This window comes from Tursiops truncatus, chromosome 1, assembly GCF_011762595.2.
Source record: "Tursiops truncatus isolate mTurTru1 chromosome 1, mTurTru1.mat.Y, whole genome shotgun sequence".
Taxonomy (NCBI): domain Eukaryota; kingdom Metazoa; phylum Chordata; class Mammalia; order Artiodactyla; family Delphinidae; genus Tursiops; species Tursiops truncatus.
The window spans coordinates 50,968,445-50,994,082 of record NC_047034.1 but is presented as its reverse complement, the minus strand read 5'-3'; the positions used below and the strand labels follow the sequence as shown (position 1 = coordinate 50,994,082).

The following is a 25,638-nucleotide window of genomic DNA, read 5'->3' as shown; positions in this document are numbered from 1 at the left end:
TGGCACTACATTTCACTTACGTCAAGCAAAATCCAAGAAAACAGAAGTTTGAAACAACAGAAGAGTTTGCATAGGAACAAAGAAAAATATTTCCCTTCCTCCTCCAGACGGAGGCCACATCATCTTTGTCACTATATCCCCAGTGCCTAGCATAGAGAGAAAATCTAGATGGTTCTCTGGGGACATATGAATTCATGCGGTAGCCTTGGGTGCATGCATTATACACTCCAGACTGGAAGCTTCCTCAAAAGTCACTTTGGATCAGACACCCTGCTTCCAAGCAGGGTCACATCCAAAGTAAGCACCAAAAGGATCTGGCCTACCTACCTCCCTAAGGCGTAGAAAGCATTACAGATGGACAGTAAGGACAACAAAGAAGGTGTAAGATAAAATAAACTTGATCTACATTGCCCTCTTGCCTTCTTCTCTAGTCCTTCCTTCCTCCCTCCCTCCCTTCCTTCCCCCTTTCTTTCTTTCCCCCTGTCTGTCCTCCTTTCTTTCTTTCTTTCTTTCTTTCTTTCTTTCTTTCTTTTTCTCTTTCTGTCTTTCTCTCTCTCTCTCTCTCTCTCTCTCTCTCTCTCTCTCTTTCTTTCTATCTCTTTCTTACTTTCTTCTTTTTTGTTAAAAAACAGTGATCTGTTGGTGGGAAAATTCCTGGATGTTTCCCACAAGCAGATGGTAATGTTCTCTTATTCTCATGTTATAGGAACCAGACAGAGAAGGGGGAGGTGGAAAAGGGAATGATAGAATCAGAATTAGACAAAGCACATCTGGCCAATCAGTAATCCTCTGGTTCTAATGACTTTTTTTTTTTACACATTTAGACTTTTTTTTTTTTTTTTTTTTTTTTTTTTTTTTGCGGTACGCGGGCCTCTCACTGCTGTGGCCTCTCCCGTTGTGGAGCACAGGCTCCGGACGCACAGGCCCAGCAGCCATGGCTCACGGGCCCAGCCGCTCCGTGGCATGTGGGATCTTCCCGGACCAGGGCACGAACCCGTGTCCCCTGCATCAGCAGGTGGACTCTCAACCACTGCGCCACCAGGGAAGCCCTAGATATTTTTTAAATATTCTTTTCCATCATGGTTTATCACAGGATCTGAATATATTTCCCTGTGTTATACAGTAGGACCTTGTTTATCCGTTCTAATGACTCTTGAGAACTACAGTATTTGCAAGAATTATTTAACATTATCATTATACTATCATTACAATCAAGGAGTAGGCCAGTAAGAGATTTCATCTTCACTCTTTCTTTCAACAAATGTTTGGTCAGTGCTGAGTGTATCAGGCTTTGGGCTAGTTGCATGTTTTACAGAGATGAACAAACCAGAGTCCTTGCTGTCAGCTGGTTCGTAATCAAGACAACCCTGACAGCAATGACCACGTGGACTCGTCACTGCTGGGACAGCGGCACACCCAGGATGCTAGGGAAGCCTTGGCACGTGGTCAGAACAGGTCCCAAGACCAGATGACACTAGAGCTGTGTCTAGAAAGAGTGGTAGGATTTAGACACAGGCAAAGAAATAAAGGAAGTGATTCAAGGCAGGAGTAAAATTGAAATTGAAATATGAAAACACCTGAGCTGTTTGGGAACCAGAGTTAGTTGGTACCTCTAGAATCTAAGATGGGGCTGAGGATCAGTAATTGAGGCTGAAGAAGCCACAGGGGCAGATCAAGAAAGACTCTAGCTCTCATGATTGGACATTAATATGAAGGCAGCAGAGAACCATGGAAGGATTTCCAACCAGAAATGAAAAGGTCATATTAGCACTTTTGGAAGTTCACTTGAGAAGCAACGTGATACACAGACTTGTGAGTCATGAAATAAGACTGGAGACAAAGAGACTAGTTAGCAAAGGGTGGCAAGAAACCAAGTGAGAAATTACTCAGGGCCTAAACCAAGGACCATCAGTGAGGATGGAGAAGAGGAGGCCAACTGGCCAGTTGGGTGTGAACACTGAGTGGAGAAGGAGATGCCATAGAGAACTCCAGGGCTTCTGGCTTGACTTACCTGGTGGATATTGATATCATACAACAGACAATGTAGGCAAAGGGCACTTTTTGAGGAGGAAGATGATATGGGCAATGTTGGCTAGGTTGAGCTTGACGTGTCCGGCTGGCAGTTGGATAGCCATATCCGGAGCTCAGGAATACGGTCTATACTGGAGATACGAATCAGCATATGGGTGATCACTGAAGCTGTAGGCTTAAGTTCTACTAGATCAATAGCTTACAGACAGTTTTTCTGTAGCCCACAGTAGAAATACATTTAATATCACAATCCTATGGATATATACACACACATATAAAAATTCACTGAACAATATTTACTGTTGCAAAATGTGATGGACTCAAATAATTTTCCCTTTTATGCCATTTTTTTAAAAATGCAGTTCAGATGCATACTAACAGGATGCAACCTTTAATTTAAAACACCTTGTCCTACACTGTAAGCTTCTTGTGGCAGGGACCACATCTTACACAATTTGGATTCCCCAAAGTATCCATTATAATGCCTTTCACATAATTAATTTTTGTGGAAGGAAGGAAGGAAGGAAGGAAGGAAGGGAAGGGAAGAAGGAAGGAAGGGTTTTCTGACAATTTTCTCCAAAATTATAATGACATCTTGACTCCTCAATTCTCTTGAACTTTTATATATAGTTTCTATTTTTATCACACATTTCCCAGATGAATCAAGAATGAATCATTAGGGTTCCCTGGCTGTCCAGTGGTTAGAACTCAGTGCTTTCACTGCCATCGCCCTGGGTTCAATCCCTTGTTGGGGAACTAAGACCCAGAAGCAGGGTGACCAAAAAAAAAAACCCATTAGTGCCTGAGGTGAGATCTGATGGTTTGCCTTTTCTCCCCACTGTGCCCCCAATACCAACTCCCTAAACCAACCAAGTATTACAGGCATAGTGTTTTAAGCTGGACTGAACTGGCCAAGCAATATGCTTACATGTCAAGGCTGCCGCTCCTTCTTTCTATGCAAAGATTGTCATGTTCTGTTCCACATGACCCCATCACAGCTGCCTGGACCAGAGGAAGATGGCAGTGGCAACCAACACGCACTTAAAGAAGAGGAAGTAGAAAGCAAGAGAAAGCAGAAGCTGTGAGCAAGCGGAAGACAAGAGGAAGAGAGGACAAGACAGGTTGCAAAAATTAGTTGGTAGGAACAGGAGCAGTTGAAGAAGAAGCAGACTAGTTGAGAAACCATAACAACAAAGAGCTAGAAAAGTGCACTGTGGCCAAGTTCCGCTCAGAGGGACAAGATACCAAATTAAACTGTGATGAATCCTGAGTTACCTTCCACTCCTCTTAGTACATTTCAGGCTCTGTGACAGCTGGCTTTTCATAGATTCCTCTAGCTCCACGAGGCCTGGTTGTCATAAATAAAATTTCTCTCTCCCTTACTTTCTATGAATTTTTTAAATTCTTAAGTTATGGAAAATTTGCAAGAATAATATGGAGAACTCACATACTTTTTACACAGATTCATCAATTTTTAACATTTTGCCACATTTCCTTTGTGTCTCATTTTTTTCTGAAGCATTTGAGAATAGGATGTGTATATCATACTCCTTTGCCTCAGTATTTCAGTGAGTATTGCCTTAGAACAAAGATATTTTCTTCTACAACCACAGGCATCAAATTCAGGAAATTTTACACTAATGTAACACTTTAATAAAGTCCGTGTTTCGGGCTTCCCTGGTGGCGCAGTGGTTGAGAGTCCGCCTGCCGATGCAGGGGACACGGGTTCGTGCCCCAGTCTGGGAGGATCCCACATGCCACGGAGGGGCTGGGCCCGTGAGCCATGGCCGCTGGGCCTGCGCGTCCGGAGCCTGTGCCCCGCAACGGGAGAGGCCACAACAGGGAGAGGCCCGCGTACCGCAAAAAAGAAAAAAAAAAAAGTCCGTGTTTCTACACCAATGTTCATTGCAGCATTATTTACAATAGCCAAAAGGGGGACTTTCCTGGTGGTCCAGTGGTTAAGAATCTGTCTTCCAATGCAGGGGATGTGGGTTTGATCCCTGGTAGGGGACTAAGATCCCACATGCCGCGGGGCAACTAAGCCCACGCGCCACAGCCAGAGAAGCCTGCACACCACAACGAAGAGCCCGCGCACTGCAATGAAGACCCAGTGCAGCCAAAAAAAACAAAACAAAACAATAGCCCAAAGGTAGGGACAAACCTAATGTCCATCTAGAGATGAATGGACAAAGAAAATGTGGTATGTGCGTGCAGTGGAATATTATTCAGCCATAGAAAGGAATGATATTCTAATTTATGCTACAACATGGATGAACCTTGAAAACATCATGCTAAGTGAAATAAGCCAGACACAAAAGGACAAGTGTTGTGTGATTCCACTTACATGAGGTACCTAGAAGAGGCACATTCACAGAGACAGGAAGTAGAATGGTGGTTAACAGAGGCTGGGAGAAGGAGAAAATGGGCAGCCACTATTTATTGGGTACAGCGTTTCTGTTTGGAAAGATGGAAACATTCTGGAGATGGATAGTGACGATGGTTGTACAACGTAGTGAACGCACTTAATGCCACTGAACTATACACCTAAAAATAGTTTAAATGGTAATTTTCTGTTATATTTTGCCACAATTTTTTTTTAAATTTCAAATTCTGTGGCTTGTCCCAATAATGTCTTTTATAGCATTTTCCCTCCAGTCCAGGATCACGCATTTCACACGTTGCATTTAACTATTGTGTCTCCTCATGAGGGTGACTGATTCATTCCCGTTTGCCTGGACTTTTCCGATTTTATCACGGAAAGTCCTGTGTCCTGGGAAACCACTCAGTCCCAGACAAACAGGGACGGTTGGTCACCCCACTCTTTAGTCTCCTTTGATCTGTAACAGTTCCTCAGACTTTTGCCTTTCATTGCCATTTTTAAAGAAATTGGTTCAGTTATTTTATAGAATATTCTCCCATTTTATTTTACCTAATGTTTTCCCAGGTTATGCCTTTCCAGCTAGGGTACCACATTAGTAATGTTGCATGCTTGCAGAGTACCTCAGTTAGAGGCACAAGCGTCCCTTTGCCCCACATCGGTATCTTAATTTTGATCATGGTCAAGGTGCAGTCCAATTGCACAATCACGTACTTACTACTTTCCTCCCTGTACATTTTTTTTCTTCCAGTTTTATTGAGCTATAATTGACATAGAGCGTTGTATAAACTGAGCTATACTTGACGTAGAGCACAACGATTTGACTTACATACATCATGAAATGATGACCACTATAAGTTTAATGACCATCCATCATCTCATATAGGCACAACATTAAAGAAATAGAAAAAGTATATGTTTTCCTTGTGATGAGGACTCTTAGGATTTACTCTCTTAACAGCTTTCATGTGTAACATACAGCAGTGTTCATTATATTTATCATGTTGTACATGACATCCCTAGTATTTATTTATCTTACATCTGGGAGTTTGTACCTTTTGACTGCCTTCATCCAATTCCACTCCCAACCTCCCCCGCCTCTGGTAACCAGAAATCTGATCTCTTTTTTTATGAGTCTATGTTTGTTTTTGAAGTATAATTGACCTACAACACTATGTTAGTTCCTGAGACACAGCACAGTGTATTTCTATACATTTTTCTATTCTAGGTATTTCTATATATTTCAAAGTGATCGCCATGATAAGGCTAGTTACCATCCTTCCAACATATTTTTTAAATAAATGTTTATTATGGTATATAAGTGTTCCTCACAACCTGAAAGAACCTGGGCAGAAGCTAAACATTTCATAGGAAACCTCTGACAGCATCCTTGCACTTGACAGAAGCAAGCATTTCAGGATCCCCTTTCCACTGTCATCATGGGGCACAATAAACCACTTTATTCCTCACCCCTTCCCTCTTTGGCCCTTATAAGTTTTTGAGGAGAAAGACTTTTCAAAATGCAAATGCTTCTATACAACCCCCTCTTTTTAAAAAACTCCTCACATGACTGGTGAAGAATGCATGTCTTCCTGTTTGAATTCTGTGCCTTGACTCTTATTCTCAAAGGTAAGGGTGTTTTCTTGGGAAAAGCACACTATTTAGGTGTAGCCGAGACCTCCACCCTTTTTTATTGACAGGCCCAACTGCCTTCAGGGTTTGTTGTATATTTAGTAAGTGATCGGTTCAAATGAACACACCTTCTTTATTAATTACCCAGTCAGGTAACCAATGAACCCTCCAAAAGCACTAGCAGTCATCAGAGGCGAGGCTTTGTGGGGAAAGAGGTGGATGAGCAAAGGTCTCAGAGCTGTTTGAAGGGCGCAGAAGCCTTCAGATGCTGGGAGCATTGTGACCTGGAATTCAACCATAACCCTTATCACAAGCCAACATGTCACAGAGTCCATTTAATTATTATGTTTTTTGTTAGTTCTCTACCTCTCTGTGCTAAAATGAAGAAATCCCCCTGCAGCCAGGGATCTTTATTTTGTTCACAGACAGCAGTGCCTGTTCCATAGCATGCATTCAATTAAAATCTATGGAATGAATGAATGAACTTGTTCATGAATGTAATTAAGGTAATAATGCCACTGACTTGTACACCTAAAAATGGTTAAAATAGTAAATTTTACGCTGTGTATAACTCAAAAATAGGTAAAAAAAAAAAAAAGTCATCTGACATGGGTAGTCTTGGATTGCTCATGTACAGTTGACCTTGAACAGCACGGGTTTGAACTGTTCGGATCCACTTATAAGCAGATTTTTTTTTGCAAGTAACTACTACAGTGCTACCTGATCTTCAGCTGGTTGAATCCGTGGATTCTGAACTGTGGATATGGAGGGCCTTATAGATGGATTTTCAACTGCAAGGAGGGTCAGCACTCCTAACCCCCTTCCCAGCCCCCCACATTGTTCAAGCCTCAACTGTATTTGAAATTACCTCGGTGGATCTGCTCTACTAAGGAATCAACCCAGACTAGTTCTTCTAGTTCTTCTTTCTTTCCAAGAAATGATGGAGGATCAGTCAGTTTCAAAGCCCCTTGACACAAGTTTTAAGTTTTCAGTTTTACTGGGGGGCTTGGATGTGGGCGACAAAGAAGAGCAGCTCCTTTTTGGTTTCAATCTTTCCTGCCATCCTTCTTCCTAACACGCACCTCACTCTCACTCCACCAGAGATTTGAAGAGTGAAGTCCTCGAACCCTAAAATTAATGATAGAATAGTTTTGTTTTCCACATTTCCCACAGGGAAAGGCAGGAATTCAAATTCAAATTCAAATATGAATTTGCATTTTCTGCCAGTATTCCTGGTCAGCCACCTTCAGCTGAGTACTTAGGTGCTGTGGCAACAGGGAACTTAGAAACTGCCCCATTGGATAGCATTGCATTTGCTTTTTCTGTTCTCAGATCCTTCTCCCCCAGTGATGAAGAGCCCATGCTTGCCAGCAATGAAGTCTAAAAAGCACAGAAGCAAGAATTACAGCTCAGGGAAGTTTTGTGAGATAGAATGGACAGGAGAAGATGGACCTACATTAATCATCCACTCTAGGGAGTTTTCTGCTTTAGTGTTCACAGAACGCTTTATGATCTGCAGAAAAATGTGCAGGCTCTGCAAAACAGAACATGCAAATGGCTCCTGGTGAAATCATGAAGGATCAAATCTATTTTCTCTTTGCCCTTCAAACTATCTACTTTGCTTTTTAAATATTTGAATGCTTTCGTACAAGTTGTGACTATGACACAAGTTTAAATATCCCATGCCCTTTCTGAAAAGATCCTGAGGTAGAAAACCCTTCACCCCAACTCTGACCCTTCTTTGAGGTTGGGGAGGAAAAGAGAGACTTAAAGGGATGCTCATTAATACAAGGCTTCGAAAATATATTGGGTGTTCAATTAAAAATATTCTATTGAATTTAATACCTAAGTCAATGAGCTACTATAACTGAGGAAATAGTAACAAAAGAGATTTTGCAAAAGGCAGAAATGATGAGTGCCAAGTCCCATCATTCATAAATTTTCTGCAATCTATGCAAATGCAGATTCAGATGAAGAAGCAATGAACAGATTTTGGACAACTACTTTGTACTATTTTAAGTCTTTTTACACATTTTATTTCACTTAACTTACATCCATATCTACATGTATCTACATAGATTAGGAAATCATGGCTCTTTTCTTGAGGCAAATGATTTGGCTCTCAGTTAAGAAATTTTCTCTCTCTTCTTCACTCCCCTTTTTTCTTCTTTTTGGAATTATAGAAACAAAAGACCATTCTTACTTTATTTTAATGCTATGCTTCTAAGACTCAGACATATTTTTCAGGATTCTAACAAATAGAAAAAGTATGTTTTTGTTATAAGGTTAATTATATCAAACTCTAAGGTTAATTATATCAAACTCTAAGCCAATATTTTTAATAACGGTATTTTATTATAACTATTCATTTTAGTTAGAATGTCACTACTGTATTTAGTTTAATTGTATGTTTTGATTCTGAATTGCAGTAAAAATGCTGGGTTTGAGCTAAAACTGTCACGGAAGTGGGCAGGAAAGTTGCAAAGAAAGTCAGGATGAGAACTATTCACTTGGAATCAGGCTCTTAGAAGAATGGAATATTCGACTCGTCCCTCACTCCTAACAAGTTCAAGGCACATTTTCCAACTCTCATTTTTTTTTAACTGTCATTTCTGAATTTTCAACAGTTAGCTATTAACCTACCTTTGCTTGTTTGTTTGTTTGAACATTTATTCATTTATTTGGTTGCATCAGGTCTTTGTTGTGGCAGGTGGGCTCCTTAGTTGCGGCTCACCGGCTCCTTAGTGGTGGCATGTGAACTCTTAGTTGCGGCATGCATGTGGGATCTAGTTCCCGGACCAGGGATCGAACCCAGGCCCCCTGCATTGGGAGCGTGAAGTCTTAACCACTGCGCCGCCAGGGAAGTCCCTCCAACTCTCATTTTTGGTAAGAAGTGTCAATGAGCACAGTGACTATATGCAAGTTATTCCACAACATAAACTTGATTGATGTTAGTAGTGTATCATTGACAATTTTCATTCTAAGCAAGACAATTTAGCAAAAAAAATGTAGATAAGGGTAATTTAAAAAGCATCATACTAAATAACACATAGGTTACTGCTATATGGCTTATTCAATAATACAACCCCACTCAAAAATTTATATACACTCCCGTCTGCGTAGAGACTATTATATTATTGCAGTTCCCACTCCAGTGAACACAATAAATAACTGCTGAGTTGTTAGAAGTTATTGATCAGTACCCATGGAGGTATAGATAAATAGATAAGTTTCAGGAGAAGATAGATGATCCTGTGTATATGAGCTGTAAGAAATAGGAATTTATTAGAGAATGCGAGATCTGAAGCATGAATGTCTGAATTTCAAGAATCTGTTCTAACACTTAGAAATTGCATGACCTTGAGGAAGTTCATTTTCAACTGTAAAACAAGGAGAAAAATATTACTTGCCTTCCAGCAGTGCTATGGTGTTTTGAGAATAAGTGATAAGGAACATTTTTTAAAGCTAAAACACCATAGATAAGTTATAATAATAAATACTTTTAGCAAGATTCGGATTTTAGTTTCCATTTAAATTTTTTTATTTAAAAATCAGTTTCCAAATGCTCATTTTAAAAATCAGAAAAACAAATATAAGGGGAAAAAAATATCCACAGTCCTGCCATGCTTCTTCACCTTCAAGTCTTTACTCAGCTATCACTTTCTCAGTGAAGCTTTTCAGGACATTGGGTTTAAAACCGTTGCACAACCACCTCCACACCCACAAACACCAGGCACTCCCTGACTATAGCATTTCAGGCCACGTGACCCACCATTTAATTTATTTATTTGTGTATTGTCTATATCCCCCAGGAATTTGAGCTCCATGAGGTCAAGGACCTTTTTCATTTTGTTCACTGTTGTCTCCCATTGTAGTATCTAGTCCCTGTTCCTTGTCAGCATTCAATAAATATTTGTTAAATAAATCAACAAATCCAAACACAAGTACTATGAACACTTAGATGTGTTTCTTCTAGTGTTTTGTTTGTTTGTTTGGGGGTTTTTTTTTGCGGCACGCGGGCCTCTCACCGCTGGGGCCCCTCCCGCTGCGGAGCAAAGGCTCCGGATGCGCAGGCTCAGCGGCCATGGCTCACGGGCCCAGCCGCTCGGCTGCATGTGGGATATTCCCGGACCGGGACGCAAACCGTGTGCCCTGCATCGGCAGGCGGACTCTCAACCACTGCGCCACCAGGGAAGCCCTCTTCTAGTGTTTTTAAATTTTAAATGCAGTGAGTGTTATTTTTAACATAAAGAATATAAGTAACATTTATTGAATGCCAGACATTGTGCTAAGGGTTTTACCTACTATTTTTTAATTTAATATGTCAACAACCCTGAGAGATATTATCCCTGATTTACAGATGAAAAAACCAAAGGCTATAAGTGTTAGGCAATGTTGCTCATCGTCATGCTTCTAGTAAATTGAAACTGGATTCAAATCAAAATGTATGAGTCTAAAGTTTGTGCAATTTCACTACATCGTTGTGCTCTATAGTTGTGCTCTTGCAGTGTATTTATTTGTATCCATTTTTTTTACTTTGTTTTACGTCTAGGTATTTCCTCATGTTATCACATTTTATTTCCTACGTTATGGCCAAAGCTAACTGTGCATATGAGGATCATACTAGAGAGAGCAGTAATATGCGTTGGCTGAAGGTCATAAATATCTATCCTTAAGTGTTTAGTTCTGAGCTTTCCTAAAAAATCATATTTAATATAAGCTCTGTGTTTTTGCCCAGAGGCCCCTCCCTACTCCTGTCTACTTACTCACATTTGTATTAGTTGGGATTTCTGGACTCAATCTAGCTGCTCAAGCATTTTGTTCTTTAGCGGGGTGATTTATGAGAGAACACTGGATTGGCTCACAGATTTGAAGCTGAACAGTTAAGCCTTGAAAGGATGTGTCAGCTGGACCCTGGCCACCAGGGCTCTCTACTCATCTCCTGCCTCTGGCGTCATGCTCTCAGACCAGTTCCTCTGTGGGAGTAGAAGACATAGCTGCCTTGGATGTACATCCTTGCAGCTTTCTGACCAAAGGGAAAAGGAATATCTTTCTCCAGCTCAAGTTTGAAAAACATTGATAAAAAGACACTGATTGAACTGGCTGGGACCTTGTGCTTATCCAGGGACAGATCAGTGTGCCAAGAGGAATGGAGAACAGCGACCGACTCAGCTTGGGCCATGTGCCTTTCCGCTGAAGCACTTCACAGGTAGTAGCTCCCACATGATTTTAAGGAGCATTCCCCCCCCCCCCCCCGCAAAAGAAATGTCTGTTCTGGACAGACAAAATATTAAATGTTCCACTGTAGGACCAGATCAAACTCTGCCATCTTCTTTAACCACTTCAGGCCTCATTCACTCATTATGAAGAAAGATTCATGGAGCACCTATCACAAGGTAGGCACTGCTAGGTTCATTCAATCAGTCAACAATGTTTGTTCAGAGCCTCCTGTGCCAGGCACCTTGCTAAGTTTCTGGGGACACAACAGTGAGGAAGAGAGGTAGGTCTCTACCCTCTAGAACTTATACCCTATGGGCACGACAGTCAATAAACAAGTAGATAAATGACACAATCATGGATTGTGAGAAGTCATAAAGAGGGTGCTATAATAAGATGGTAATAAGGGTAGGCATGGGGAAGGGTGTTTGAAGAGCTGATAATAGAAGAATTACCCAACCCACCATGTCTTCTTTATGAATCTCTCACAGAGGCTAAGCACATGAAGGTTTGCTAAATTGAAAGGGAAACTAGAAAAAGGAATGTCCAGCTTAGGGTAAAAATAAAGGATATTTTTTGAAAATTAAGAACTGCTGGTTAAAGGAGGTCATACTCCCTTAGGAGTTTTGGGAAAAACACATCATTTAGCAGTCATTAAGAAAAAATGTGTGACCCTAGGAACTGCAAAGTTCACAAGGCTTCAATACACATTTCAAAACAAGCCCAAGAAATAACAATCAAATGTGTCATTGCTATACAACTCATTCAAAAACAAATCCACAACAAAAGGAAAAAAAAATAAGGCTGTTTTGCAGTTCACATACCTAAGCATCAAAGAACTTAAAGACTCCTCTGAAAACCCAAATGGCATGTTTATTTCTTTACAATGATTTCCCCTCCCCCCATACGTTTGTTTGTTTCTATGTGCAACAAATATGTAAAGAGGGTTAAAATTTGTATTTTGAGATTGCTCTCAATATAATTTCACACCACATAGTGTCATGAACTTGCCCTCACTATACACACGTAAACATGCTTACATGCTTAAAGGCAGCATCATATGGAAAGGGCATGGGTTTATAGTCAGAAAGAACTAGGCCCCAGTTCTAAGTGGTTCTACCACATATTAGCTGTGTGACTTTGGTTACTTAACCTTTCCAGACCTCATTTCTCATCTGTAAAATGGAGATAATAATAACTTCAGAGGGTTGTTCTGAAATTTTTATTAAATGAGATGTGCTGAACAGTAAGCAGTATGTGAAGCAGAGTAGGCATTCAATAGATGGTATTTATTTTTTTAAGATTCAGTTTATTACCAGGTCTGGACAAGACACAATCTCATTTTGACTAACTACTCTTGTATTCTATGAAAGAGCAAATTTAGTGTATATTATTTGTTTGCTAGTGATTAGGACCACACCAGAAATATTAGTTAGATGACAGCTCAGCGGCCATGGCTCACGGGCCCAGCCGCTCCGCGGCATGTGGGATCTTCCCGGACCGGGGCACGAACCCGTGTCCTCTGCATCAGCAGGCGGACTCTCAACCACTGCGCCACCAGGGAAGCCCAACTCTAATCTTAAGAAAGGTTTTCATAACAGTTCATAGAGATTATCTCTAAAGAGTAGAAATGGAAAAAGATGAGTGGCAGGGAAGGGAAGGGAAAGAAGGAGGGAGATTTTTACATTTCATTCCCTTAAATTTAGTCAAAATCTGCCACTCTGCAAGTATACCCATCAATTCTAGAATTACACAGAATAAATCTAATGCTGCCTCCAAACAACGCTTTCAGATCTTCAAAGACAACTACTTTGTTCTTTTTATGTCTTCTTTTCCTCAGGCTGAGGATCCCTATTCCTTTAAATGTTCATCATGTGATGAAGCACTTACCTTTGTTGGTTACTTCTGGAACATCCATTTCCTCTTCCCTTTTCCCACCAGCCCTGATTTCCAAGTGGGACTCCATGACTTCCTCCCTGCTCCAAGGGTAGAGGATAAGGCCAGTGCTAACATTCCAATCTCCTGGCCACAGTGATGGCAGCAGGGGTGGGCACTTGACTTAAGCCAGTCCAGTTAGAGTAAATCTCAGGACTTTAGCAAATTGGTTCTGAGGTGTGGGATGAGGGTGAGGATGCATGAAGCCTTGAGAGTTATTGATGTCTGTCTTAGACCATGAAGAGAAGAGCCTACTTGAAAATGGTGCCAATATCCAAAAAGCAGGTGGAGAGAAAATCTGAGTCGTGGTTGCATCATGTGAACCTACAGCAAAGCCTTGTCTGAAGGCAATTCTGGTTCAGAATTATGTGGTTTCAGTTTACATGAGTCAAATTCTCCTTTTTGCTTAGCCCAGTTTGGTGCTAGTGTTTTGTTACTTGCAACTAAAAATATCCTGACTGATACACATGAGATGGTGTTCTTATGGTTGCCTTCCCTTGGACAAACTCCAGTTTGTCAATGACCCTCTTACCAGAGTCCCAGAATAAAACCTATTATTCTAGATGGAGACTGACTAGTGCAGGTCACAGAGGGCCTCTCATGAGACTGGATTAGAATGTAGTGTTGTTATAACTCAACCTGAGACTGGCATTAGGATTCTGGGCATCCCAATTCCAGTGACTGTCACCAGAAAACTACCTTCTTTCCCAAATAATTTACCAAATTGTAACATAAGCCCTAAACACCCAGGACCCTGTAGGAGAAAAGGGGAAAGTATAGTTGAGAATATACTTTCTACCTGTTCCTTCCCTACAGAAAGGCTCAATCCCTTCTGTTTCTGCTTTAGCTTTCAAAATAGAATCACCAACTTCTTCCTTAGTTCAATTTTGTCACATATATGTTCAAAAAACCTGCAGGTTTTCAAATACAATTACTATACATAAATACTGTGTAAAAAAGTAACATTTTTCTAAGCAAAGTGACCACAGTGTTTTGCAAGCATGTGGAATGATTGCTCCCTACCTACAATGAGGTAGTAGCATCAGGGAGGTTTCATCTGAGGAAGGAGACAGCTGACTAGTCCCCAAGAGGCCTCTGAGGTGATATTTCCTTGGTAACTACACAAAGATCCAGATTCTGGACCTCAGTTGGGAAAGTCCACAAACTAGATTTTCTGAGTGTATCCCCAGAGTTGCAGACTCAGTGAAATACTCACATGAGAAGGGCCTGTAAACCAGAATACTAATGCATTAATTTTTAAATGGAGATGACCCTTCTGGGCAGGAAACAGATGACCTTTGTCTCATTCAGAAAACCATACCCCCTTTCCTGAGGACAGATACCTGGAAAGTTGGATTAGTAATCAAGATAATTGCTGGGTGAGCATGGAATTAAGAGAAGTTGATTGTCTTGAGGACTTTTTCACCCAGGTCATGATTGTCCTTGATCAAATATATCCTTACATGTAGGGACTATGGCATGGGTCCATGTTGCCAAATTGTTCTTTGCAGAATGACAATAGCTAATATTTATACCTGGTGCTTACCATGTGGTCAATCGCTATTCCAGACATCTTACCTATGAACTAACTTAATCTTTATAATGAAACTTCGAGATTTTTGTTATTAGTTTCATTTTACAGATGGCAACACTGAGTCACAACAGGGTGAATCATTTGCTAAAAGTTGCATCATTAACTAGGTGGTAAAGCTGGATTCCTAGACTGCCCGGCTCCAAAGTCCATGCTTGAAATTGCTGTGCTGCACTGCCTCTTGAACACTACGTTCTTTTATGCTGCACACCCATCTCTGTTGCTGCATCCTACATGCTACGTGGGTTAGTTCATATCCTATTTGACACCATTTTCTATAAACCTGATTCCTTATAATGCTGTGTCTCTGAAATCTTTTTCTTAAAAAGTATATATATATGTATATATAGACATATGTATATAGAGAAGTTTTAAAGAAAAAGAGTATATACCATATATGCATGTGTATGTGTATAAAATCCTTACCGCTGCCTCCGTATATACCAACAAATATGAGCAAAACCATGCTCGTATGGGCTGTTGGCCAGGATGCAAACTTTGTTATATTGAACTAGACAGCGTGATGATAGCTGTTAAAATAGCATTCTGCCTATACTTAATCCTTCTCCAAAAAAGGAAATATTTGGTTTCAGGGCGGTATTTAGTAGTTATAGCAAGTAATACTAGAAAGGAATGGGAGCATGCATTGGCCTCATGTTAGAAAGTGATGCTACAGTCAGACGCAGCTGCTCCTGGACAAGGCTGGAGGCAGCACACCCTCGGTCACGCACTCTGCATCGCCACAAAAGGCCCTGGTTAGGGCTGGATTTTACTAAGCTAGTCACATCCTTGTTTCACAGGGATTTTTGAAAAGCTGCTATAATTTTAAGGAGGAGTCCCTTGTTACTTTCTTTTTTAAAATCTAATGTTTTAAAACATAGATTAAAAATTCACATGATTCCAAAACCTAAATGTACAAAAGGTTATACAGGAAAAAAGAAATGTCTCTCTTACACCTAAAGCCCCAAAACTTGGTTCCCCTCCTGGGAGGCAATTATCAGTTCTTTATTTATCTTTCCAGAGGTATTCTATTATCATTTTCTTTTACGGTCACATTTTCCCCTAGTGATATGTATCTGAGACTTTTTATCTTGTTTTGCCATGCTTCCCTCAATTTCTTTCCTGTATGTTTTTGAAGAAGACCAGGTCGACCTTCCCCCGGGACCTTCTTCAAATGCCAGCTTCCCACTGGTGGATACTGGTTTTATCCTCTTTCCAACTCCAATTTCTGCTCTGGCTAAAAGTTAGCTTGTATGTGACAGCTGGTGGTCCCAGGCACCTTCTGATGAATGATGGATGGGACCAGGAGCAACCCTTCCCTAATATCATTAATTGCGAGATTTTTGCGAGCTCAAAATTCTAAGAAATGACAGTTGCCTCCAACTGTTACCAGCTGTTAATTTGGCTGAAGTGGTGGGGATCTGACTCCCCTTCAGCAAACAATCTGGGACAGCGGTTGGCTCATGATATATCTTCCTTTACAGCCTCTGTGACACTCAATTCTGAATTTCTTAAGCCTAAAAATAGTATCCTAAACCTATTCCAGAGTCCCCACATCTACCACTGACCATGTAACCTTGCAGGAGTAACTTCCCTTGGTCCTGGGTTCCCCATCTGTACAATAAGGGGACTAGGTGCAATGATCTGCCTGCTTCCAGCCCTAAAAATCTTAAAATATAAGAATGGGTTCAGTTGGTAAATGGTTAATGTCACTTCAGTCCTTTCCTCTTCCCCTCAAATCACCTGAAACTTGAAGGAATGAAGAATCTGGTCATGATCTTGAAGCAATACCCAATGTGTCCCTGGGCAATTTTAGAGCAACTGCTAAGGGGTTTCTGCTTTTAGCTGCCTTTGCCCTAGAGGGTTTAAGAACTGCTTGTTTCACAGCTGCAAAAAAAATCTTTCCTAATCCCACATACTGGCAAGTAAGCTTTCTTTCTCATTTTAAGTTATTATGAAGACAAGTATTAATTTTTTTAAGTGTAGAAAGGCAGTGGGAAAAAGGCAATCCCCCCTTTTTAATCTCACCTGTGTATATCCAGTTAATCTATAATTCTCACCCAATTTGAGAGTTATTTTGAGTCATCAGCGTGACAGTTTTGAGGTATGCTTGTTGAATTAGGTGCTTCTCCCTGAGAAAGGCCAATGAGGCTTTGCGAGTTGGGGTCCATTGGGTGCCATATTTCCATGTTCTGAAACTGAATTCCGTCAGGGACTCTGAGGTGTCAGTCTCTCAGGACCCAGCTACACAAATCAAACTCCCAAGAGACGGATTTCTACCCAGATTAACAATTTGTCTGTTTGCACTGGGAAACGTACTTTCACTCAGGTCTGCTGTGTATACACCACCTCCCCCATGTAAGGTACCTGGGGATAAATTTTTTTGTCAGAAGATTTGATGAGTATGGCGTTAGTAAAAGATAACATATCTAGACCCTGATAGACAGGGTAAGATAGAAAATTCTTACTCTACAAAAGAGATTCCTAGAATGCAAGTGTCTCATATTTGGTTCACTTACTCACTCAGCAAACATCCCTCAAGCCCCCTAGCAGATATACTGAAGCTATTAAAGCTTAAGTTTCATGGTCCCTCACTTGGGTCTCAAGACCATGGGAGGGGCCTTCCTAATATGTTCATACATTCCTATGTTTTTGCAACAAAAGTAGCTAATTTAAATGCAATCAGTTAAGGCTTCCACCTCTTGGCACTCCTACTTCTCTTCAGTCACACTTCCCCTTGAGTAAGGTGGCGTTGGAATGGTTCAGGCATTTTTGGGGTCTGATAAAAGAGAAGTCGAGCTGGGGATGCATTTTGTTTGGGTTTAGTGGCTTACAATCACTTCTGTAAATAGTTAAGTCATTGCTGGTTTTCCAGTGTCAGAACAGCTGCAAGGAATGCTTCTACGGCTTACTGAGCCAGCTTGCCCCTCAATGAGATATGAAGGTCCTGGGCCAGAAGTCACATTACAATATGAGTATGTCCCATTGCATCAAAAGTACATGGCAGGGCTTCCCTGGTGGCGCAGTGGTTGAGAGTCCACCTGCCGATGCAGGGGACACGGGTTCGTGCCCGGGTCCGGGAGGATCCCACATGCCGCGGAGCGGCTGGGCCTGTGAGCCATGGCCGCTGAGCCTGCGCGTCCGGAGCCTGTGCTCCGCAACGGGAGAGGCCACAACGGTGAGAGGCCCGCGTACCGCAAAAAAAAAAAAAAAAAAAAGTACATGGCAAGTAGAGGAGCAAGAAGGTTTGAAACATATAGACAGAAGGTAATCCATGGTGCTGAGGGCCTCCTGGTTCCCCTCTCCGGTCTGCTGTGCCCTGCCCTTTTCCTCCAGAACATCTGACACATCCTCCTCTTCAAGGGACTTGAGATTTTTACAAACCCCAGGAGGAGCCTTAGACTTCATGCTGTCTGGTAAATTTTGTCTGGCAAAAATCCCCAGGACAAGGAAACATGAAGGGGCCTGGGAATCTGCTCAAAAGGGGGGGAAATGAAAAATATTGAGAATACAAATTAATATGAACTGAATACAGTGGCGATGGAGGAGTGAGAGTATTAAGGGGATGGAAGTGAATGGGAAAAGGTGTATGGGGGGCGGGGGAGGGAGGATTTGGCAGACACTGACAGATTCTTTTTTTTTTTTTTTTTGCGGTACGCGGGCCTCTCACTGCTGTGGCCTCTCCCGCTGCGGAGCACAGGCTCCGGACGCGCAGGCTCACGGCCATGGCTCACGGGCCCAGCCGCTCCGCGGCATGTGGGATCCTCCCGGACCGGGGCACAAACCCGCGTCCCCTGCATGGGCAGGCAGACCCTCAACCACTGCGCCACCAGGGAAGCCCCGGACACTGATAGATTCTTGCTCTCCATTTCCTTTCAGAGAAGCTGAACAGATTGTTGCATTTCCAAGGCCTTCTTTTTGCAAAGTCCACCACGATTGGTTAGGTTAGGCTTTGTGAGTTACAATGGCATTTCAGTTGTGCCTCCCTGAGGTCATCCTGATTAAACGTGAGGGTTTTTGAACACTTGATGAAATCTTTACTAAATATTGAGTAGACTGAAAAGAATAATAAATTATAGATATATGTCAAGTACTCAATCTTCAAGTTTAAGAAAACAAATTAACCTGTGAACCTCTCCCCACATAATCCTCTTCCCTTCCTCCTCAAAGGTAAGGACTATAATTTTGTAAACAGCATTCTTTGCTTTCCTTTATAGTTTTATCACAAGGGTTCATTATCCCTAACCACTATATTGCTTGGTTTGCATGTGTTTTATCTTTATATAAATGAAATCATACAATAGGTATCCATCTGTGACTTGTACTTTTTATTAAACATTATGTTCCTAAGATTCACCAATATATTTGTAAATCATTAACAGCTGTATGCTGTTTTGTTGTTTGAAATATACCACTACTTATCCATTTTACTATTCATATATATTTAGATTGTTTCCAGGTTGGGTTTTTGCAAATCATGCTACACAGATCATTCTTGTACAAGACTCAAGCTACACACATGTAAGTTTCTCTAAGGTATAATCTAGCAGTGGAATTGTTTATTGGCTGTGTGCCTCTTCAAATTTATTAGATAATACTAAAAATAGTTTTCAAAACTTATCGTGCTGATTTACATGCTTATCAGCTGTGTATGAGAGTTTTTTCTCATCGCTCAAGACACTTGTCAACACTTGATATTGTCAGATTTTTTAGTTTTAGCCAATCTGGTTATACAGTTGTGTCACGTTATGATCTTAATTTGCATCTTCCTAATTACTAATGAGGCTGAACATCTTTTTATATGTTTATTGAGCACCACGTTTCTTCTGCGACAAGAACATTAAAACATATTTTCCTCATTTTTCTATTGAGCTGTGTGTTTCTTGTTTGCTTTGTAGGAGTTCTTTTATATCTGGTTATAAATTATTTGTCAATTATGTTTCACAAATATCTTCTCCAAGTTCATGGCTTGTCTTTAATGAGCAGGTTTTGTTTGTCTGTTTAATGCAGTTAAATATATTAATCTTTCTCTTTTGGGCTTATGTTTTAAAAATCTTGTTCAAGAAATCTTTCCCTACCCTGAGATCATGAAGATATTATCCTGTGTTATTATCTAAAAGTTTTATAGTTTTACCTTATACTTTTATGTATTTAATCCATTTGAAATTGATTTGGGGGTATGGTATAAGATAGAGGTCCAAATTAATTATTTCCCTATGGATATAGCATTGTCCCAGCACCATTTGTTGATCCTTTCCCCATGACCTGTGCTGATAATGCAGACCTAATTTAACTTTCCACATCCTTGTGGGTCTGTTTATTGGTTCTTTATTCTGTTTTATTCGCCATTTTGGCTATTCCTAAACTAACACTACACTCTTGATCTTACAGTTTTATGGTTAAGTCTCAATATCTTGTAAGACAGTTACCCCAGACCCACCCCCAACCTTGCTTTTCTTCAAGATATTCTTGGCCTCTTGTTTCACATATGTATTTTTTAATTAGCTTATCAAATTGCAAAAAAAAATTTAAATGTGTTGTAATTTTTATTGAAATTGCATTGAATTTATAGACCAATCTGGGTAGAATTTACATGCTTATGAAATTAAGACTTATAAGACATAAAATGGAATATCTCTCTATTTATTTAGGTCATTTTTAATGACTCAATGAATTTGAAAACAATTTTTTTGACATTTGTTATGTACTTCTTTTGTTACATTTATTTCTATGAGATTTATTTTTTATGCTATTATAAAAGGTAACTTTAAAATTTTACATTTTCTAACTGTTGCTGGCATACAGTAACACCATTTTTTAGCCATCAGCCTTGTTAAATACTCTTGTTAACTAATTAATTAATTATTAATTTTTGCATAGATTCTTTGTAATATTTACTGGTTAGTTTCTTTCCAATCTTTATACTTTAACTTCCTTCTTACCTTCTTGTTCTTGTCAGGATCTCCTGTATGATGTTAAACAGAGCTGGGGATAGATGCACCCCTGATCTTGTCTCTATTTTAAAGAGAATGCTTTCATATACCCTAAGAAAACCATAATTCAAAAAGCGTCATGTACCACAATGTTCATTACAGCACTATTTACAATAGCCAGGACATGGAAGCAACCTAAGTGTCCATCGACAGATGAATGGATAAAGAAGATGTGGCACATGTATACAATGGAATATTACTCAGCCATAAAAAGAAATGAAATTGAGTTATTTGTAGTGAGGTGGATGGACCTAGAGTCTGTCACACAGAGTGAAGTAAGTCAGAAGGAGAAAGACAAATACCATATGCTAACACGTATATATATGGAATCTTAAAAAAAAAAATGGTTCTGAAGAACCTAGTGGCAGGACAGGAATAAAGACGCAGATGTAGAGAATAGACTTGAGGACATGGGGAGGGAGAAGGGTAAGCTGGGATGAAGTGAGAGAGTAGCATGGACGTATATACACTACCAAACGTAAAATAGATAGCTAGTGGGAAGCAGCTGCATTGCACCGGGGAGATCAACTTGATGCTTTGTGATGACCTAGAGGGGTGGGATAGGGAGTGTGGGAGGGAGGCTTAAGAGGGAGGGGATATGGAGATATATGTATACGTATAGCTGATTCACTTTGTTATGCGGCAGAAACTAACACAGCAATGTAAAGCAATTATACTCCAATAAAGATGTTAAAAAAAAATAAAGAGAATGTTTTCAGTATGTCCCCATTAATTATGATGATTGCTGTAGGTTTTTTTGTTAGTGTACTATATCAGGTGTTTATTACTGTGTAACAAACAACCCCAAAACACAATGGTTTAAAATGACAAGAATTTTATTATTTTTCATGATTCTGTGTGTTGACTGTGGGGCTCCACTGGGATGGCTTGTCTTTCTGTTCTAGGTAGTATCAGCAGGGCTGGCTGCAATCTGGACAAGATCCAAGATGGCTGGAAAACTGGGGCCTTTCTCTCCTCCTGGACTTTCTAGGGTTTCTCTCTCTGGCTGGCCTTTCCAGGAGGAGAACCTGACTTCCTTGATCGCTTAACTTGTCAAAGTATAACACTTATTGACACTTTCACTTTCAATAACATAAGAATCTTCTATTTCTAATCTCTCCTGGACTTATATGCTATTGTAGAAGTGCTTTTAGTCTATACTGATTTTTAACCTAGCAAGGTGTTGTTATTATTTTATGTAGTTTAGATTTGTTTATATTTACTCAAGCATTTACCACTTTTTTTTTGCTCTTAATTTCTCCTTGCATCTCAGACTTTCCATTGGGGATTATGTTACTTCTGCTTGAAGTATGTTCTTCAGAATTTCCTTCAATAAAGTGGCAAACTCTCAATTCTTGAAAGATACTTTTTGCCCGCTATACAATTTTAGGTTTTTTTTTTTTTCTCTCAGCCCATTAAAGATATTACTTTACCACTTTTCTGACTTCCACTTCTACAGTTAAATCTAATTTCCATTCTTTTGAAAGTAATATATTTTTTTCTCTCCATCTTCTTTTAAGGTCTTCTCTTTCACTTTGCTGTTCTGCAGTCACATTATATGTCTAAGTATGAGTTTTAAAAATTATTTATCCTGGTCTTCCCTGGTGGCGCAGTGGTTGAGAGTCCGCCTGCCGATGCAGGGGACACGGGTTCGTGCCCCGGTCCGGGAAGATCCCACATGCTGTGGAGCGGCTAGGCCCGTGAGCCATGGCCGCTGAGCCTATGCGTCCGGAGCCTGTGCTCCGCAACGGGAGAGGCCACAGCAGTGAGAGGCCCGCATTCTGCAAAAAAAAATTATTTATCCTGCTTAGGAGTCTTAAAAACTCACACCAAGATATAGCCAAGAATTGAAATTGGAGAGATAGTTGGGGATCAGATTGTGAAAGGTTTTAAAAGTGATACTAAGGAGTTGAGATTTTATTCTGTAGAGCAGTGATATTCAAACCTCGTAGCTGTGCACATTATATAAGAATTTTGGAAAATATGTGTTCCCTTGCACATGCTTAACATGTATAATTTTCATCATAGGTCATATAAGTTCATTTCTTCCTAATAAGAAAGAGAATATACTAAATATTTTATAAACTAAAATAAGGTGAGGATTAACTAAAATTGGAATGTTTTATGGCATGTCTTGAATATATCATATTTGATATATATTTGGGTATGATTATATGTTATTTGAAATACATTTGTGTGCTTCTTGAATAAAGCATGCCAATTTAAAAATAAATCACATATAATTTTTACCCATCAGTTTTATTAAATGTCTTAAAATGTTTATACTTTAAAACATTGTTTCATTTAAAAGAATAAGAAAGACTTACCTATACTGCTTCAAATGTTCTGAATTTAGGCCATCCCAATATGAGATCAACACTGTTCCTAACTTGAAGCTTCACCCTTAACAGAAATATGTGTAGGACACAAAAAGGCAGGAATGCTTTCATTAATCATTAAAGAGGGTTCCCTGAAACCAATTGTCATTCCAGGTGGTGTAATCAGTCACACAAGAGGTCTAAACAAATTCTCCGATGTCACAATGGTTTCAGAGGATCAATCAATCTCTCTGTCTCACACACACACACACACAAATGCAAACAGACCTGGATGTACCACATTTACTTTTGGAAAGGGTTTCAGGCAGACGTAAGAGGTTTTGCCCACAAATAGTTATCTGCTTCAAACGGACAGGAAGTAAGGACCTTTTACTTGGGGCAAGAATGATTGGCTATAGAGAAGCAAGTCATAATTCTACTATACTTCATTTGGAGGTAGGTTCAAATGACCTAATGGCCAGATCTTTCTCTCTTCTTGTAACAGTAAACAGGTAACTAGCACGAGTTAGAAGAGAGGCATTTTTCATAACATATAAGTATGACATGTTCAGTTACTGCAATATTTTGAAATTTACCTTTTTGAAATTTTACTTGAGAATGGTAAATTAGAGTTATTTTAGTTATTTCTACAATTTTCTCCAAAAAGAGAGAAATATGAGAAATGTGTCATGGTAACTTTAGACGTATAGAGAAGAATTTGATCAAGAGTATCCTAGAACAAGGTCTAATACATATTTTATGATTAAGTGTTAATTGTCATCAGTTATGCTTGATTATACTAATCATTAACCACTGGACCACCAGGGAATTCCCTATTTAGACATTTATCATAATCAAGAAGGCACACATTATGTAGACAAAGTGTCCTAAAGCTAGTTCTGATTTTTTGAGTTATCCAACATAAGCTATTTTTTCTCTTAAATTTCCCTAATTTTCATGCGATAGATAACTCAAACATTATAGTGAACAGCTATAGTTTTTGATTGCTCAGAGCCATTCTTTATTTGGAGAACTGTCCCTTTGCACTTTATTAGAGCTTGGTGGGGGGCTGTCATCTGCCACCCACTCTCCCCTATCATGGTGACAAGTAAGTAAACAAGCCCTGGCTAATCAGAGTGATCCAACTTTCCAGGTAAAGTGATTGGTTCAGGGGTAGACACACAACCAAGATGAACCTTTCCTGGGCTTTTCAGCCAGAGCTGGAGGGGAAACATGCATTTCTAGACCTATGGGGCTGGAAGCGTGTGCATCTGGAGTGCTATCTTCTCATCTGTAGAAGTAGATGAGTTCAACAAACCAATAAAACAAGATCTGGGAAATGGAGGAAGGGGGCCTGATTATATAGCTTGGCCCCTACATTTCATTCCTGTCTGACATCATGTCCTCACACTCCCACACATGTGGGTGTGTTTTAAAGATAATTCGAGTTGAGTTTATAGCACTTACAACTGGAGGAGTCCTGGTAAGTACAGACATCTTTCTAATTTATTCATATATGCAAACATTCACCATGAAAGTGAATATATTACAATGAAGTATGTTAAAAATGTGGTCCAGGTGTCACTTGTACCCAGGCAGTATAACAAGCAGTTGAGAGCCTAGGCTCTGGAGTCACACTGTCTGCCTGCCTGCAGACTAAACATCACCTGGGGCTGAGAAGTGCTGCCCCTCCACAGGGGCACGGGCTTTCTAGGGAGGGCTTCACACATCAGGGACCAGGGCTGATTGCCATTTATCATCGCAAGACACTATCATCTTTCTTAGAATTGTGTTATGAGAAATGTCAACCATTCTTTGTTTCGTTATCTGTACAATTCTAGGAAGAGAAATGTGGAACAGGAGAACCAAGAGAAACAGGAGCCAGCGTTTTTTCTATGGATGGGTAGAAGGTTCCTACAGGTTGTGCCTGTGAGGAAAGCATACAACCTAAGCTGCTATTGTGAAGCCACCATTTCATTCATTTTCATCATCTACTTGGGCCCTGCAAAGCTTTTTTTTTTTTTTTTTTTTGCCACCCTGGTTCTGTGGCCCCCTATCACAGAAAATCCTCTCCAACACTACTGGAATATTTTCACCTGTCTGTTATGCTGCCTGAAACGTGAAGATTCATTTGGGTTAAGAAGCCTGCCAAGGGACTTCCCTGGTGGCACAATGGTTAAGAATCCGCCTGCCAATGCAGGGGACATGGGTTCGAGCCCTGGTCCCGGAAGATCCCACATGCCGCGGGGCAACTAAGCCAGTGAGCCACAACTACTGAGCCTGCGCTCTAGAGCCCACGAGCCACAACTACTGAAGCCCGCGCATGTAGAGCCCGTGCTCCGCAGCAAGAGAAGCCACCGCAATGAGAAGCCCGCGCACCACGACGAAGAGTAGACCCTGCTGCCGCAACTAGAGAAAGCCCGCACACAGCAACAAAGACCCAACGCAGCCAAATAAATAAATAAATAAGTAAATTTATAAAATAAAAAAAGAAGCCTGCCCCCCCCCCCCAAAAAAAAGAAGAAAGAAACATGCCATACTAAA

The 25,638-nt window shown here is 40.3% G+C and overlaps 1 protein-coding gene across 1 annotated transcript in view; it reads left to right on the top strand.

Annotated features, from left to right (window-relative positions):
• Window positions 1-25,638, top strand: part of RALGPS2 (Ral GEF with PH domain and SH3 binding motif 2) — a 322,932-nt gene that overhangs the window by 111,071 nt on the left and 186,223 nt on the right. The window lies entirely within an intron of this gene.